Source organism: Triticum dicoccoides, chromosome 5A, assembly GCF_002162155.2.
Source record: "Triticum dicoccoides isolate Atlit2015 ecotype Zavitan chromosome 5A, WEW_v2.0, whole genome shotgun sequence".
NCBI classification, from domain to species: Eukaryota; Viridiplantae; Streptophyta; class Magnoliopsida; order Poales; family Poaceae; genus Triticum; species Triticum dicoccoides.
In genome coordinates, this window is record NC_041388.1 from 690,504,587 (window position 1) to 690,524,276 (window position 19,690).

The window sequence follows — 19,690 nt, forward strand, 5'->3', positions numbered from 1 at the left end:
GCAGCAGGTCCCACCAGTCAGTGAGACCCTAGGAGACGCCGAGAGGACCACCAGTCGGATCCGTCAGGAGTCGGCCCGGGGAGTCGGCCAAGCCCTCCCCTAGGCCCCATGCACCATTATTCAAGATGTGATGGGGAGTGGCAATAGTGATCGCCCGCCAGGCGGCGGGACTGTTGCCACGACCCCATGACCAAGCCCGCGTCATCAGAAGCACGGCTATAGTAATCAGCAGCCGGCAAGACCCGCCCACGGCGGACGCGGCCTGACGGCTCCGTCCCAGACCAGTCGGCGGGGCCCACCGATTGCCGGGACCCAGCAGTCGGCGGAGAATTCGGAGGCCAGAGGCATTGACGGCTGGGCCCGCGCCTAGTCGAATTACCATTGTACCCCTGGGGGGTAGGCCTATATAAACCCCCCAGGGCACCCATGCAAAGGGTTGGAACCCACTAGCTCTAGAACATACCAGATAGAAGGAGAGAGCTAGCCTTGCCCTCTCCTACCTCTAAGAAACAGTTCAAGGAGCAACCGTGTAAACACTTGGCCATAGTGATCATGCGGAGACCCCGAAGAGCAGCAGTAGGGGTATTATCTCCCCGGAGAGCCCTGAAGCTGGGTAAGATTCGCCGGCATGCATGTCTTCGCCTCATCCCGTTTCCAGGCACCTGCGACGTTCTACTCGCCCCCACCATGATAAGCCATCCGCTGGCATATGTCGCACCAAACCCCCGACATCGGGCGTTTGAGCTTGAGGTAGGGGAAGGATTCGATTGAGCACGGGAGGGAAAAATAAAAGCCTTGTCCCGTATATAAAGAGGGTGATTATCAAGCATCCTCTTCGTGTCCGCTTGGACTTGCCTATAATCTAGGAGTCCTAGAAGAGGTTGCTTTACCCACGCCCGTGTTGATGAGAATCCCGGAATAATGGGACACGATCTCTGCTTTAACAAGACGTGCCAAGGAAACCACCTCGCATAACGCGCTGAGATGGGACCGTAAAATGGTTCGAATAAAAGCTTGGTCGTGGTGTGATGTCACACTATGGAATACGTCAGCAGATTAGATTTGTGTAAATATTGTTCTCTCTATGGCAATATGTGGAAACTTATTTTGCAGAGCCGGACACTATCTTTGTGTTCAAAATCTTCTATGAATTATTTGGAGGAGGAACCCGCCTTGCAATGCCGAAGACAATATGTGTGTCGGACTCGTCGTCATTGAAGCCTGGTTCAGGGGCTACTGAGGGAGTCCTGGATTAGGGGGTGTTCGGATGGCCGGACTATACCTTCAGCCGGACTCTTGGACTATGAAGATACAAGATTGAAGACTCCGTCCCGTGTCCGGAAGGGACTTTCCTTGGCGAGGAAGGCAAGCTTGGCGATACGGAATTGCAAATCTCCTACCATTGTAACCGACTCTATGTAACCCTAACCCTACCCGGTGTCTATATAAACCGGAGGGTTTTAGTCCGTAGGACAACATACACATCAACAATCATACCATAGGCTAGCTTCTAGGGTTTAGCCTCTTCGATCTCGTGGTAGATCTACTCTTGTACTACTCATATCATCAATATTAATCAAGCAGGACGTAGGGTTTTACCTCCATCGAGAGAGCCCGAACCTGGGTAAAACTTCGTGTCCCCTGCCTCCTGTTACCATCCGGCCTAGACGCACAGATCGGGACCCCCTACCCGAGATCCGCCGGTTTTGACACCGACAATGACTATCTTATTGAACTTGGTATTACTCATGAATTATGTGCTCCTTATACTCCTCAGCAAAATGGCGTCATGGAGCGCAAGAACAAGACTCTTGTTGAGATGGCCCGCACTATGCTTGATGAGTACAAGACACCTCCTCGCTTCTGGCCTGAGGCAATTGATACTGCGTGCCACATCATCAACAGGGTTTATCTTCACAAATTCTTCAAGAAGACAGCATATGAACTTCTCACTGACAAGAAACCCAATGTGAGTTATTTCAAAGTCTTCGGTGCTCAATGTTGGATTAGAGATCCTCATCACAGTTTTAAATTTGCACCGAAAGCACATGAAGGTTTTATGCTCGGTTATGGTATGGACTCGCACACCTACAGAGTCTTCAACACCTGTCATCACACGGTTGTTGAAACTGTAGATGTGCGGTTCGATGAGACTAATGGCTCGCAAAGAGCGCACCTACCTCCTGTCATAGATGAAATACCTCCTGAGGAATCTCTTAATCTCAAGGCTACAGAGGATGTCATTCCTACTGAAGAATCAGCTGAAGAAGTTATTCTAGAGCATGAAGAACGTCATGCTAATGCACCTGAGGAAAATGGTGCTAAAGAAAATGTTGATCAAATTCCTCAACGTCAACCCGCTCATCCTCGCGTCACAAATGAAGTGCAAATTGAGAAAATCATCAGCGACATCAACATTCCAGGTCCTCTCACATGCTCAAGAGCTTCACATTTATCTAACTTTTGTGGGCACTTTGCTTTCGTCTCTATCGCAGAGCCCACTAAGGTAGATGAAGCATTTCTGGAGCCTAAGTGGATTCAAGCTATGCAAGAGGAATTACATCAATTCGAGCTTAACAATGTCTGGGAATTGGTCAATCGTCCAAATCCTCGCAAGCAAAATATCATCGGCACAAAGTGGATCTACCGCAACAAGCAAGATGAAAATGGCCTTGTGGTGAGGAATAAGGCACGGCTTGTAGCTCAAGGCTAAACACGGGTTGAAGGAATTGATTTTGATGAAACTTTTGCACCTATTGCTAGACTTGAAGCTATTCCCATATTACTTGCTTATGCTAACCATCATGATATCACTTTATATCAAATGGATGTGAAAAGTGCATTCATCAATGGTAAGCTTGAGGAAGAAGTGTATGTTGCTCAACCCCCAGGTTTTGAAGATACAAAGCATCCTGACAAAGCCTTCAGACTCAATAAGGCCCTCTAAGGCCTTAAGTAGGCCCCATAGGCGTGGTATGATAATTTGAAGGAATTCCTCATGAAGGAAGGCTTCAAACCCGGTTCACTTGACCCAACTCTTTTCTCTAAATCTTATGATGGTGAATTGTTTGTGTGCCAAATTTGTGTTGATGATATCATTTTTGGCTGTAGTGACCAACGTTGCAGTGATGAATTTGCCTATATGATGAGTGAAGAATATCAAATGTCTATGATGGGAGAATTGAAATTCTTCTTAGGTATTCAAATTCGTCAACAGCGCAATGGCATATTCATATCTCAGGAGAAATGCCTCAAGGATGTACTGAGGAAATTTGGCATGCAAGATCGCAAAGGAGTCAAAATCCCTATGCCCACAAATGGCCATCTATGCACTCATGAAAATGGTATTGACTTCGATCAAAAGGTATACCGCTCCATGATTGGTTCTTTATTGTACATATGTGCATCTAGGCCAGATATTATGCTTAGTGTTTGCATGTGTGCCCGATTTCAAGCTACACCGAAGGAATCACACCATAAGGTTGTGAAGCATATTCTTCGATATCTAGATCACACACCAACACTTGGATTATGGTTCCCCGAGGGCTCGGCTTTTGATCTCATTGGATTTTCAGACTCTGACTATGCTGGTGATCGTGTGGACTGCAAGTCAACATCTGGCACATGCCATATCCTCGGACAATCTTTGGTCTGTTGGTCCTCGGAGAAACAGAACTGCATGTCATTGTCTACTTCTGAAGCTGAGTACATTGCTGCTGGTTCTTGCTGTGCTCAACTACTATGGATGAAGCAAACTCTCAAGGACTACGGCGTCAACGTGAAGAATGTGCCACTCTACTGTGACAATGAGAGTGCCATCAAGATTGCTCATAACCCAGTTCAGCACTCGAAGACAAAGCACATTCAGATTCGTCATCATTTTTTTGTGATCATGTGTTGAAGGGCGACATCTCTATTGAGCATGTGAAGACTGAAGAACAGCTAGCCAATATCTTCACTAAGCCCTTGGATGAGAAGAGAATTAGCAAGTTGCGGTGTGAGCTAAATATCCTAGAATCTTCGAATGTTCTTTGAAAAGGACACTCATCCTAACACTTATGCAAAATTGATGACTTAGATGTGCAACACATAAAGAAACATTTTTCTTCAATCAATGAAGACTAACACTCTAAGTGTGAAGAAATTAACGAAGAATTTGATTCTCATAACCCTACGACAATTGTACGCGGTGTCTGAAATCATCATTCTTATACGGTGGGTCACGCCACCACAAAATGTTGAAAATCTTCAATTGAGCTTTTCCTAAGTTCTTTGAAATTCCTTAGTTGTTTTTCAATTTGCATTGTCTTCACCATTTCCGTCGTTTTTTCATTAGCTATATATATATATATATATATATATATATATATATATATATATATATATATATGTCCTCTACAGCATTCACTTACTGCTATTTCTTCAAGTTGCTTGTTCCGCTAAGTGAATGTGATCGGACCCTTCCCCATCTATGCTAGACTCAACCCAGTCTATTCGCAAATTCTTCATGTGCGTTCTATTTGAAACTCATTCAAAATCTTCACTGTGTCCTTGTCAGCTGAAGAAATTGCGAATGGAACTTTAAAACCTATCTTATCTAAATTTTCGGCTATGCCGCTCAAACCATTCCACATTCTATGCGATGTTTATCCATTCACCCACGATCTCACACGATCTCCACTTCTCAGTACGTGGGTGACACATGTCAAGCGAATGAGAAGGGTTAGGGGCACTGAGGGAGTCCTGGATTAGGGGGTCTCCAGACAGCCGGACTATATCCTTTGGCCGGACTGTTGGACTATGAAGATACAAGATTGAAGACTTCGTCTCGTGTCCGGATAGGAATCTACTTGGCGTGGAAGGCAAGCTAGGCAATACAGATATGTATATCTCCTCCTTTGTAACCGACCATGTGTAACCCTAGCCCCCTCTGCTCTCTATATAAACCGGAGGGTTTTAGTCCGTAGGGAAATATACAATCATACCATAGGCTAACTTCTAGGGTTTAGCCTCTCTGATCTCGTGGTAGATCAACTCTTGTAATACTCATATCATCAAGAATAAATCAAGCAGGACGTAGGGTTTTACCTCAATCAAGAGGGCCCGAACCTGGGTAAAACATCGTGTTCCCTGCCTCCTGTTACCATCCGCCTTAGATGCATAGTTTGGGATCCCCTACCCGAGATCCGCCGGTTTTGACACCGACATTGGTGCATTCATTGAGAGTTCCTCTATGTCGTCGCTGTTAGGCTTGATGGCTCCTACGATCATCGATAGCGATGCAGTCCAGGGTGAAACTTTTCTCCCCAGACAGATCTTTGTGTTCGGCGGCTTCGCACTGCGGGCCAACTCGCTTGGCCATCTGGAGCAGATCAAAAGTTACGCCCCTGGCTACCAGGTCAGGTTTGGAAGCTTAAACTACACGGCCGATATCCGCGGAGACTTGATCTTCGACGGATTCGAGCCCATGCCTTGTGCGCCGCGCGGTGATGATGAGCACGATTTAGCTCTACCATCGGACCGTATTTAGGAGATCGCACCGGCAGCCGCTCCGAGCCTCAATTCGGAGCCAGTTGCGCCATCCATGGACGGGTGGATAGACCCCGTCATGGAGGCCGTATCCTCAGCGGCGGTCAAGCCGAATATCGACCTTACCCTTCACGAGAGTCGTCTTGCCAAACTGTCGGATCCTTCTCCGGCCACGGACTCCGAACCGCCTGCGCCCGTTCCTATCGAATCCGATTGGGCGCCGATCATGGAGTTTACCTCCGTGGATATTTTTCAGCACTTGCCCTTTGGTGACATACTGAACTCATTAAGGTCTCTCTCCTTGTCAGGAGAGACCTGGCCGAACTGCGTCCGGCAGGATTGGGATGCGGATGACGAAGAAATTCGCCGCCCACCCACCACCCACTTAGTATCCACTGTCGACGACTTAACTGACATGCTCGACTTCGACTCCGAAGACATCGACGGTATGGATGACGATGCGGGAGACGAAGAGGAACCACTGCCCACAGGGCACTGGACAGCCACCTCATCATATGATATATACATGGTGGATTCACCCAAAGAAGGCAATGGCGACGAGACAACGGAGGATGACCCCTCCAAAAAGCAACCCAAGCATCGGCATCAGCGGCGCCACTCTAAGTCCTGCCAAGGAAAAAGTGGTGATACCGGCACCGGAGCCCTCCTAAGAGAGCGGCGGATGGAGAGGCAGAGGATGGTAATTACATGCCTCCCTCCAAAGACGAGGCAAGCCTCGACGATGACGAATTCGTCGTGCCAGAGGATCCTGTCGAACAAAAGCGCTTGAAGCGCCGGCTTATAGCCACGGCAAATAGCCTTAAGAAAAAGTAGCAGCAGCTTCAAGTTGATCAAGATTTGCTAGCTGACAGATGGACTGAAGTCCTGGCGGCCGAGGAATATAAACTCGAACGCCCCTCCAAGAGTTACCCAAAGTGCGGGTTGCTACCCCGACTGGAGGAGGAAGCACCGAAACCTACATCCCTGGCGTATGACGCGGTTGATCGGCCACCTCATGGCCGTGACAGAGAGGCATTCCATCCAAAAGCTCAGCCCGCACCCCAACGCCATTCAAATAAAAAGGCATGGGTAAATACGCCAGACCTGCGAGACGTATTGGAGGACAAAGCAAAACATGCAAGATCGATCTATGGATCACGAGGGCGCGCCACTATGCGAGACAATAATCGTCACGCCGGATACAGTAAAAGTAAGTCCGGCCGGGCCAAACACAGCGGGCAAGACTCATTCGAGCTGCGTCGCGGCATAGCCCAGTTTAGAGGCGCCACACACCCCCTATGCTTCACAGACGAAGTAATGGATCATCAAATCCCAAAGGGTTTCAAACCCGTAAATATAGAATCATACGACGGCACAACAGATCATGCGGTATGGATCGAGGATTTCCTCCTGCATATCCACATGGCCCGCGGTGATGATCTACACGCCATTAAATACCTCCCACTCAAGCTCAAAGGACCAGCTCGGCATTGGCTCAATAGCCTGCCAGCAGAGTCCATTGGCTGTTGGGAGGATCTGGAAGCCGCATTCCTAGACAACTTCCAGGGAACTTACGTGCGACCCCCAGATGCCAATGACTTGAGCCAGATAATTCAGCAGCCAGAGGAATCGGCCAGGAAATTCTGGACATGGTTCCTAACAAAGAAAAATCAAATCATCGACTATCCGGATGCAGAGGCCCTAGCAGCTTTTAAGCACAACATTCACGACGAGTGGCTCGCGCGGCACCTTGGCCAGGAAAAGCCGAAACTATGGCAGCCCTCACAACATATCAAAGAACCATCGTACTTCGGATACCAAGGATGGCAATGGTAGGTCACGTCGCAACAAACATAAGCGCCGCAGTAACAACGACAATACCGAGGATACGGCAGTCAATGCCGGATTCAAAGGCTCTAAACCCGGTCGCGGAAAAAGCCATTCAAAAGAAGCACTCCGGGCCCGTCCAGTTTGGACCGTATACTCGATCGCTCGTGCCAAATACACGGCACCCCCGACAAGCCAGCCAACCACACCAAAAAGGATTGTTGGGTGTTCAAGCAGGCCGGCAAGTTAAATGCCGAAAACAAAGATAAGGGGTCACATAGCGATGACGAGGAGGAGCCCCGGCAGCCGAACACCGAAGGACGGAAGAGGTTCCCCACAAGTGCGGACAGTGAACATGATATACGCAACCCACATTCCCAAGAGGGAGCGGAAGCGTGCGCTCAGGGACGTATATGCGTTGGAGCCAGTCACCCCAAAGTTCAACCCATGGTCCTCCTGTCTGATCACCTTCGATTGAAGGGACCACCCCACTAGTTTCCGTCATGGAGGATTTGCCGCACTGGTCCTATACCCAATCATTGGCGGATTTCACCTCACTCAAGTCCTTATGGATGGCGGCAGCATCCTGAACCTGCTTTACCAGGACACAGTGCGTAAAATGGGCATAGACCCCTCAAGGATCAAACCCACAAAAACGACCTTTAAAGGCGTCATAACAGGTGTAGAGGCCCATTGCACAGGCTCAGTCACACTGGAAGTGGTCTTCGGATCCTCGGATAACTTCCGAAGCGAAGAGTTAATCTTCGACATAGTCCCGTTGCGCAGTGGCTATGATGCACTGCTCAGGCGAACCGGATTTGCAAGATTCAATGCGATACCGCATTATGCATATCCCAAGCTCAAGAAGCCAGGACCTCGGGGGGTCATCACAGTCAATGGAAACACAGAGCGCTCTCTTCGCACGGAGGAGCATACTGCGGCCCTCGTAGCAGAAGCGCAAAGCAGCCTCTTAAGGCAATCCACTAGTTCCGTGATCAAGGACCCGGACACATTCAAGCGCGCCTGGAGTAATCGGCAACTAGACCGCCTGGCACATTCCGAGCTTGCATAGCAATGCGGCCCCCACCCCGGTCCCAGCCAAACGGCGAAATATGTGCCACGCGTACATAATTACGCATTAAAAATACCATGGGCACAGGTGGGGAGGGGGGCACTACTACGGCACACCCCAAGACGCGGCTTCAACCGCACCAGGGGCTTCCCACTTTGTTATCTTTCTCTTTCAGGACTTTAATCTCTGGAAACCCTGTCCGGCAGCATGATTGCCGAACACATGATGTAGCAACCAAGGAGGCAGAAAGCTACATCACACCACGGAACTCCCTGGTGGATTACGATAACAAGTGAAATATTTGCTTTAATACTATTCCTCAGCTTTCCCTTGGAAGGGACATGTCAAACAGTCCTACTTTTTGCTTATCGCACTACTTGTATCATTCTGCTTTAACGCACCTTTTTGAATAAACAATGCATAGCATTAAGACTATTATTGCATTCTTCCTTTCTATATATATATATATATATATGTATATGTATATATATATATATGTTCATTCATGACATCTAGCACCCGTACACTCTGGTACGGCCAATACGCTAGGGGCTTAAGCATACCCCATAACACGGCTTGAGAAGTCCAAACACTTTCGACAGTGCGGCACCCTGAACTTATAGCATTATATGCATCAGCTCCGAATCATGTCTTGGGTTAATAGTTGGGTTTTCCCGGCTCCCATGTTTTGGTACCTTACGTTCCGCTCTATCGGCTAAGGTAGCACTGGGAGAACTACTGCGATTGTGCCCCGATTCTGCTGGGCTAAGCACCTCAATAGAGAAGGCTAAAACTGACTGTCATGATAAGGCAAGAGACTGGTCGCTGTTCGAGAGGTTTCAAGTCCCTAAATACTTATGCCGCTTAGAGCGAGGAGTCGGCCCTGTCCGGCTTAAGGCGTGTATACAGCAGCCAGAGGAATCGGCCAGGAAATTCTGGACATGGTTCCTAACAAAGAAAAATCAAATCATCGACTATCCGGATGCAGAGGCCCTAGCAGCTTTTAAGCACAACATTCACGACGAGTGGCTCGCGCGGCACCTTGGCCAGGAAAAGCCGAAACTATGGCAGCCCTCACAACATATCAAAGAACCATCGTACTTCGGATACCAAGGATGGCAATGGTAGGTCACGTCGCAACAAACATAAGCGCCGCAGTAACAACGACAATACCGAGGATACGGCAGTCAATGCCGGATTCAAAGGCTCTAAACCCGGTCGCGGAAAAAGCCATTCAAAAGAAGCACTCCGGGCCCGTCCAGTTTGGACCGTATACTCGATCGCTCGTGCCAAATACACGGCACCCCCGACAAGCCAGCCAACCACACCAAAAAGGATTGTTGGGTGTTCAAGCAGGCCGGCAAGTTAAATGCCGAAAACAAAGATAAGGGGTCACATAGCGATGACGAGGAGGAGCCCCGGCAGCCGAACACCGAAGGACGGAAGAGGTTCCCCACAAGTGCGGACAGTGAACATGATATACGCAACCCACATTCCCAAGAGGGAGCGGAAGCGTGCGCTCAGGGACGTATATGCGTTGGAGCCAGTCACCCCAAAGTTCAACCCATGGTCCTCCTGTCTGATCACCTTCGATTGAAGGGACCACCCCACTAGTTTCCGTCATGGAGGATTTGCCGCACTGGTCCTATACCCAATCATTGGCGGATTTCACCTCACTCAAGTCCTTATGGATGGCGGCAGCATCCTGAACCTGCTTTACCAGGACACAGTGCGTAAAATGGGCATAGACCCCTCAAGGATCAAACCCACAAAAACGACCTTTAAAGGCGTCATACCAGGTGTAGAGGCCCATTGCACAGGCTCAGTCACACTGGAAGTGGTCTTCGGATCCTCGGATAACTTCCGAAGCGAAGAGTTAATCTTCGACATAGTCCCGTTGCGCAGTGGCTATGATGCACTGCTCAGGCGAACCGGATTTGCAAGATTCAATGCGATACCGCATTATGCATATCCCAAGCTCAAGAAGCCAGGACCTCGGGGGGTTATCACAGTCAATGGAAACACAGAGCGCTCTCTTCGCACGGAGGAGCATACTGCGGCCCTCGTAGCAGAAGCGCAAAGCAGCCTCTTAAGGCAATCCACTAGTTCCGTGATCAAGGACCCGGACACATTCAAGCGCGCCTGGAGTAATCGGCAACTAGACCGCCTGGCACATTCCGAGCTTGCATAGCAATGCGGCCCCCACCCCGGTCCCAGCCAAACGGCGAAATATGTGCCACGCGTACATAATTACGCATTAAAAATACCATGGGCACAGGTGGGGAGGGGGGCACTACTACGGCACACCCCAAGACGCGGCTTCAACCGCACCAGGGGCTTCCCACTTTGTTATCTTTCTCTTTCAGGACTTTAATCTCTGGAAACCCTGTCCGGCAGCATGATTGCCGAACACATGATGTAGCAACCAAGGAGGCAGAAAGCTACATCACACCACGGAACTCCCTGGTGGATTACGATAACAAGTGAAATATTTGCTTTAATACTATTCCTCAGCTTTCCCTTGGAAGGGACATGTCAAACAGTCCTACTTTTTGCTTATCGCACTACTTGTATCATTCTGCTTTAACGCACCTTTTTGAATAAACAATGCATAGCATTAAGACTATTATTGCATTCTTCCTTTCTATATATATATATATATGTATATATATATATGTTCATTCATGACATCTAGCACCCGTACACTCTGGTACGGCCAATACGCTAGGGGCTTAAGCATACCCCATAACACGGCTTGAGAAGTCCAAACACTTTCGACAGTGCGGCACCCTGAACTTATAGCATTATATGCATCAGCTCCGAATCATGTCTTGGGTTAATAGTTGGGTTTTCCCGGCTCCCATGTTTTGGTACCTTACGTTCCGCTCTATCGGCTAAGGTAGCACTGCGAGAACTACTGCGATTGTGCCCCGATTCTGCTGGGCTAAGCACCTCAATAGAGAAGGCTAAAACTGACTGTCATGATAAGGCAAGAGACTGGTCGCTGTTCGAGAGGTTTCAAGTCCCTAAATACTTATGCCGCTTAGAGCGAGGAGTCGGCCCTGTCCGGCTTAAGGCGTGTATCGCGCCCCGAATTCGGCCTTCCGAATACTAGGGGCTTCGCCAAAATTTAAAATTATAGAATTCTATGGCTAAGTGAGAGTGATAACGCATTATAGTCTGATTGCCTTGTTCGTTGCGCTGAGCACCTCCCTCGAAGGACCCAACAATGGGAACAAGAGTGCTCAGGTTTATCCCGAACACCCCAGCACTCATGGCGTGGGGGAAGAAGCCGACGACTAGCCATCTCTCAGATTTGATAAACAGCCGAATAGAAGGCGATATTTTAAATTCAAACAAGCGTTGCATAGCGCATATGAATAAGTTTTCATAATACAGGATTACATGAGAAAGTTTACTCAAATATTACATCTTTCGTACACTCGTCCTCTACGAGACGAGAACCCTTCAGGAAAACCTCATAGTACATATCGGGGTGGCGATGCTCCTTGCCCGCAAGAGACCCTTCCTTCACTAGCTTCACGGCGTCCATCTTGGCCCATTGCACCTTGACACTGGCGAAAGCCCGGCGTGCGCCTTCGATGCAGTCGGGCCACTTAATAACTTCCAGCCGTGGGGAGGCATCCACAAGCCGCCTCACCAGGCTAAAGTGGCTGTTGGGAAGGGCATCGCCAGGCCACATCCGGACTATAAGGCCCTTCATGGCCTGTTCGGCCGCCTTGTGCAGCTCGACCAATTGCTTCAGCTGGTCGTTCAGAGGCATCAGGTGTTCGGTCCCAGTATACTAAGACCAGAACAACTTCTCCGTTGAGCTTCCCTCCTTGTCCTGGTAAAACTGTGCGGCATCCGACACGCTGCGGGGCAAATCTGCGAATGCTCTTGGAGAGCTCCGGATTCGGGTAAGTAACAAGTAATTTACATTCACATGCTTGCTTTGCATATAGAATTCCTTACCTGCCGCTATCTTCTTCATCGCATCAATCTCCTGGAGGGCCTTTTGGGCTTCGGCCTTGGCACTCTTTGCACTCTCAAGGGCCACGGCAAGCTCGGATTCTCGCGTCTTCAAGTCAAGCTCCAACGCCTCGTGCTTCGTCATGAGAGCGTGGAGCTCTTGCTGCACCTCGCCCACCCGTGCCTCTTGTTTTTCCCGCTCGGTGCGCTCCTGGGCGCTTTGTTTTCGGCCTCGGATAGCGCTTGCTTCAGGATCGCCACCTCGGTCGTGGCCCCTGGCAAATTTACGATGATCCTATCATTTTGCAATCGCATTCTGTTTATATATATCCATAGACTATGTACTACTTACCTTTGTTCTCCTAGAGCTGCCTCTTGGCAAGGCCGAGCTCTTCCTTGGACCCTTCGAGGTCCTGCTTCAGTGCGGCGACCTCCGCAGTCAGTGCGGCAGAGGCCAGCATCGAAGCCTGCATACGCATATAGACATACTTATATTAGACTCCTGTGATATTGTTTGATCCTCTGTTTGGCTTTTCTTTGTGAACACCGAACAAAGCATCAGGGGCTAGTGTCTATGCGGTAATATTTTTCATATATTTCAAATACTTACCTCAAAGCCTGTTAGAAGGCGGGCACATGCTTCAGTCAGTTCGCTCTTGGCGGACTGAACCTTCTGGATCACCGCACTCATAATAGTGCAGTGCTCTTCGTCGATGGAAGCGCTGCGAAGCGCTCCCAGCAGATTGTCCGGTGCCCCTGGATGGGCAGAGGTCACCGGCACAGCCGTCTTGCCCCTTTTGGAAGGAGGCCGCCTGCCCGAGTCCGGAACCACTGGGGGTTCCGACGCGGTGTTCGGCTGAGGGCCGAACGAGGAGCCCTCGGGAGCCTTACTCCCTCTGCTCCTAGAGTCAGGAAGGTCTCCTTGAGGCACCTCCGGGATTGTCTCCCCTCGACCCGGTGCCTCTTGAGACAATACCTCGGCATTGTCCATAGGGCAAGGGGAGGTGGCGGTCGGAAGTGGATCGCTATCCATGTCCGACGAGTCCAAGGAGCCGCCCGACGAAGATGCGTCAATACGGGCTTGGCGGTCTGCATAATCATATTCGGCGTTAGGAGAAGCAGTACGACAAAGGTATGCTATGAGTTACTCTGGTATCCGAATACTTACGACTTCGCCAGGGGCTTGGCCCTGAGCAGCCACTCGTCTTCGCCTTCGGCGGCGGTGGTGCAGTAGTCCGGAAGGAGGGTTCTCCCCTTCTTGGACCCTTCGCCCCCCCCCCCCGGGTCGAGGCGGCCTTCCTTTTCTTATATCCCCCGACTCAAGGGGGAGTATCTTCATCTTCCTCCCCATCTTCGGGGGAGGAGTGCGTCACGGAGTTATCGGACGATGAGTCCGATAACACCTGGCGTCGGGAACTCTTTCGGGTTCCCTTAGCATTCTTGGTCTTCTCTAGCACCTTGTAAGGAGCCGGAGTCAGCATCTCCGTCAGGAGAGCGTCTGCAGTGTCTTCGGGCAGAGGGGCCAGACAGTTAATCTGCCCCGACGTCTCCACCCAGTCCTGTCAAAGGCATGGACCTCAGACCCCTCACATGGTTAAGCTAGGGGAAACCAATATCCTACCGGATGTATAGAACTCACCGAATGCGCTAGGCGCTTTGCGCTTAGCCCGCGGTCCTCGGTGAGAGAGGGAGGGACCTCGGTGCCCTTGAACAGCACCCTCCAGACGTCCTTGTGCATCGTGTCGAAGAGCTCGCTCAGAGTCTAGTGTTGGGCCGGGTCGAACTCCCACAAGTTGAAATCCCGTTGTTGACACGGGAGGATCCGACGGATGAGCATGACCTGGACTATGTTGACAAGCTTGAGCTTCTTGCTTGCCATATTCCGGATACATTTCTGGAGTCTATCTAGCTCCACCGATGAACTCCAGGATAGGCCCTTCTCTTTCCAGGAGGTGAGCCGCGTGGGGATTCCGAATCGAAACTCGGGGGCAGCCACCCAGTTGGTGTCGCGCGGCTCGGTGATGTAGAACCACACCGATTGCCACCCCTTTATGGTCTCCAGAAAGGAGCCTTCAAGCCATATAACATTGGGCATCTTGCCCACAATGGCTCCGCCGCATTCTGCTTGTTGGCTCCCCACCACCTTTGGCTTGATATTGAAGGTCTTCAGCCACAGGACGAAGTGGGGCCGGATGCGGAGGAAAGCCTCACACACGATGATGAACGCCGAAATGTTGAGGATGAAGTTCGGGGGTAGATCATGGAAGTCCAGCCCGTAGTAGAACATGAGACCACCAACGAATGGATGGAGGGGAAACCCTAGTCCGCGGATGAAGTGGTGGAGGAAAACTACCCTCTCGTGAGGTTCCGGGGTAGGAATGATCTGCCCCGCAGCGGGCAGCCGATGCGCGATATTCGCGGCTAAGTATCCGGTTCGAAGCAGCTTCTTGATGTGTCCCTCCGTAACGGAGGAAGCCATCCATTTGCCTCCCGCTCTGAACATGTTTGGAGAAGGTTGAGGGGAAGGATGTGGACTTGGGCGTTGGAGCTCGAGTGCGCAAGAATGGATGAGCAAGGAGGAAGAAGGCGTGGGTAGAAAAGGTTAAACCTTATCCCTTTATAAGGGCGGCCGAAACTATGCGCCCCCACTAGCCTGGTAAAACTCGCTTAACCCCCAAGCGCCGTAATTGATGGCACGGTTGGGTTACCCACGCCCGTATTGATGAGAATCCCGTAATAAGGGGGACACGATCTCGGCTTTGACAAGACGTGTCAAGAAACTGCCTCGCGTTATGTGCGGGGCTAGTTAAAGGAAACGGTTCGAATAATCACCGGGCCATGGCATAATGTCATGTTGCCAAAATGTGTCAGCAGATTAGATTTGTGGAAATATTATTCTCTCTACGGTGGTATGTGGAACTTATTTTGCAGGGTCAGACACTATCCTTGTATTCAAATTCTTCCGTAGTGTATTTGGAGGAGGAACCCGCCTTGCAATGCCGAAGACAACACTGCGCACTGGACTCATCGTCATTGAAGCCTGGTTCAGGGGCTACTAGGGGAGTCCTAGATTAGGGGGTCTCTAGACAGCCGGACTATATCCTTTGGCCGGACTGTTGAACTATGAAGATACAAGATTGAAGACTTCGTCTCGTGTCCGGATAGGACTCTACTTGGCGTGGAAGGCAAGCTAGGCAATACGGATATGTATATCTCCTCCTTTGTAACCGACCTTGTGTAACCCTAGCCCCCTCTGGTGTCTATATAAACCAGAGGGTTTTAGTCTGTAGGGAAATATACAATCATACCATAGGCTAGCTTCTAGGGTTTAGCCTCTCTAATCTCGTGGTAGATCAACTCTTGTAATACTCATATCATCAAGAATAAATCAAGTAGGACGTAGGGTTTTACCTCCATCAAGAGGGCCCGAACCTGGGGAAAACATGTGTTCCCTGTCTCCTGTTACCATCCGCCTTAGACACACAGTTCGGGACCCCCTACCCGAGATCCGCCGGTTTTGACACCGACACGCACATTCGTCCAGTTTCTTCGGGTGAACAGTTTTTTCACCGTGGCTATAAATACCCCTTCCCTCCTCACTTCACTTTTACTCCACTCATTCTCACTCCAGCTCGAGCTTCTCAAACCCTAGCGCGGCCGCTACTTCATCGTCGTCGGTGAGGAAGAGCTTCACTGCCTCAACCTCATCGTCGTCATACTCGCGCCGACTGCGGATTTCTTCACTCTGCTGCCGCCGTAGCTGTCTTCCTCTGCCAAGTTAGGGCGTGGAAGATCTGAACTGACAAACTTCACATCTACACCTCTTAGTTCGTCGTGTTCTTCGTCTAGGGTAATTAAAAGTTACTTTTACTGCCCTCGTTGATTCAAATGATAACTACAAAATCTTCAAAGGTGTTTATACTTCAAATTCATCACACACTGAACACCTCACATGTCATATGTTCTTGATTCATTTCTCTAAAGCTATATTTTTCTTCAAGATTCCTCAAAATGTGTGGACTTTCGATATATACATCTCTGGAACCTAAGACAAAGAACGCTTAGTGAAATTCTTCAAGACTCATCTGGTAAAATTCCTCAAACTTGCTCCTTTTTGAAAAACCTCTGAGAATGCATATGACCTCTCATATTCCTCGCAACTATACTCTGTTCACAGGTACTCATGTCAGTTGCTGAATCACTAGGTTCTCATCAACTTAACTCATTTGCAGCATTCCTCGAAGAAAAGTTGCATACATCTTCAGAGAATTCCTTTGTTCAAATTCCTCATCTGAAGAAAATGGTTGATGGAAAGAAGCCACAGAAGGGAGGAAAGAGGCCAGAGGTCAATACTGCTTTTGAGATCCCTGATGACATATACAAGGACTATTGCACTCCTGATGAGGCCACTCATGGAAAGGAAACCAAGAATGAGCGCAAAGTGCGCATTCAAAGAATAGAGAGGAGATGGGCAAGAGAGTGGAGGGAGTACAGGTATGTTACTCCCAAGTACATGAAGAAATTCGCTCTCAATCCTCCATGCCCAAGACCTCCGTTGGCACCTGGCCAAGAAGCAGATCCCACCATCCTCAAGCGCGGTGAGGGTTATCCTAATGAATGGGCCAAGCACCAGGCCAAGTTTACCAGACAAGCAAGAGAAGTAGTGAGGAAATTCAATGAAGACTCTGCTGCTGCTGCCATTGTTGAGGCCTCTGCAAGCAAGCCAAATAAGGCCATGCCAAAGAAGCCTGCTCACAAGCCAAGCGCTTCACCAGCAATACCCTCACGGCCAAGTTCCTCAGCATTGCCCTTATGGTCAGATTCTTCAAAGCCCTCACGGCCAACTCCTCAAGCTGCTTCCACTTCAAAATCCTCAGCTCCTCCACCAAAGTCCTCAGCTACTCCGACCAAATCCTCAGCACCTATGCATCTCGCCACGTGCCAAAGGACAACGGGCATCTCTATTGCCTCAGGAGCATCTGCTAGTTCCTCAGCACCACTGCATTCTTCAACTGGTCCCACTCTATTGAAGACCAAGGCAACTGCTGGACGAGACTCTCGACCAAGTCCTCAAAAGAAGAAGGTCGCTTTAACAGTGTCGTCAGATGAAGACGAAGCTGATGATGATGAACTTGCAGAAATCATCAGAGACGGGCAGGTCAAGGCCGCTGAAAGTGCGTTATATCGACTAGAGGGGGTGAATAGGCGATTTTTATGAATTCTTCACTGAGGAATTTGCAGGTGAGGAAATTCCTTAGTGAAGAACTACTAGCAACGGAATAAGTACTCAAAAGTAAATATAACAGAACTCAAGCATAGTCATCATGATGAAATGAAGACAGGCATAGAGTATAGGAAGCGCAAGCACATGATAACACAGGATGAAGACAAGCAGACTGAAGAAATTGAACTAAGGAAATTGAGAAAATCTTCAGTCAAAGTCTTCAAACACAGATATGAACAAGCATACAACGCAGTTATGAGGAAATGAAAGAGTTAGGGAAATAGAACCAGTAAGCTTGGTGAAGACAATGATTTGGTAGACCAGTTCCAACTGTTGTCTCAGTTGTACGTCTGGTTAGGGCGCCAAGGTATTTAAACCTGAGGACACACAGTCCCGGACACCCAGTCCTGAACACGCAGCTCAGGACACTCAGTCCTCACCGTATTCCCCTTGAGCTAAGGTCACACAGACCTCGCCCAATCACTCGTGGTAAGTCTTCAGGTGACTTCCGAACCTTCACAAACTTGGTCACTCGGTGATCCACAATTCCTCTTGGATGCTCTAGACCATGACGCCTAACCATCTGGAAGAAGCACAGTCTTCAAAGGTAACAAGCGTCGGCTCCACGCAGGATCATTCTCTTCAGTGATGCTCAGTCACTTGGGGTTTGTAGGTATTTGTGTTTGGGTTTTCCTCACTTGATGATTTTCGCTCAAAGTCCTCGAAGGATGGGTTGCTCTCAAATGATAAGTGTCAGTTTCTCTCGGAGTAGCCAACCAGCTAGTGGTTGTAGGGGACGGCTATTTATAGCCTAGGGAGCAGCCTAACATGACAAGACATAAATGCCCTTCAATGATATGACCATTAGGTGGATAGATATTTTGGGACAGCTGGCGCATAGCACAACAACGGTCGGAATTTTGAGTGGTAAAATCCTCAGGGCTATCATGTTCCGCACTGTATAGGTAATCCGCACTGGCGAATTCCTAACTCCTCAGTTAGAACAAATTCCTCAGAGACCAGAAGAACTTCGTCTCTGTCACTGAAGAATATGACTGGACTGTATGAGATTTCCAATGGCTTCACTCGAAGGGATTGGTAGGTGTACGATTTTAAGTTGAGCATCACATGGAAATTTTTCCTTAGTATTTCCTTGACCCCCTTTAATAGTATGGTGTTTCCTATGACTCAAGAAAGAGAAAATGAAACTGCGAAAACAAAAGTCTTCGCGCTTCATGTTCCTCGAATGAATACCAAGTCTTCAAGGTCACACTAATTTCTTCACTTTCAAAGTCTTCAGCAATCCAAAGTCTTCAGTCGAAGAACTTCATTTTTAGGGGTCGACTTTCTCTGTAAATATCAAACTCCTCATAGACTTATAGACCTGTGTACACTCACAAATGCATTAGTCCCTTAACCTATAAGTCTTCAATACGCCAAAATCACTAAGGGGCACTAGATGCACTTACAATCTCCCCCTTTTTGGTGATTGATGACAATATATGTTATGTTTTCAATGGGGATAAACATATGAAGTGTAAATACTGATATTGAGGAATTTGATTGCAAGATATAGAATAACTCCCCCTGAATATGTGCATGGTGAGGTATTTGCTTTTGAAGCAATGCACACTTGAAGAGTAGAATCATGGACATCTCCCCCTATATCTTGTAATTCATACACGCATTTGACATATCACAATAAAGAATTTGAAATGCATGATGAAATATGGTGACTGATGTAATTCAGCATGCGTGCATTAGCATATATGAGGAATAAGCATGCAGAAAAACATATCAAAAGTATCAGAGCACCATTGGGTTTAAGTTTACAACTCGATCCAATAAAGTCTCGGAAGAACGAGAGTTGTAACTTAACAAAAAAATGCCCATATAGAAAGACCCGCTTGAATACTAACTCAAAATTCTCCCCCTTTGTCATCAAATGACCAAAAGGATCGAATATGAGGACTAACGCCCCTGAAGAATATCAAGTTGATGAAGGAGCGCCAGCGTTGTTTGGGTCGTTTGTCGTGGAAGGGCCTGCTGCAGTGTCGTCCAAGTCT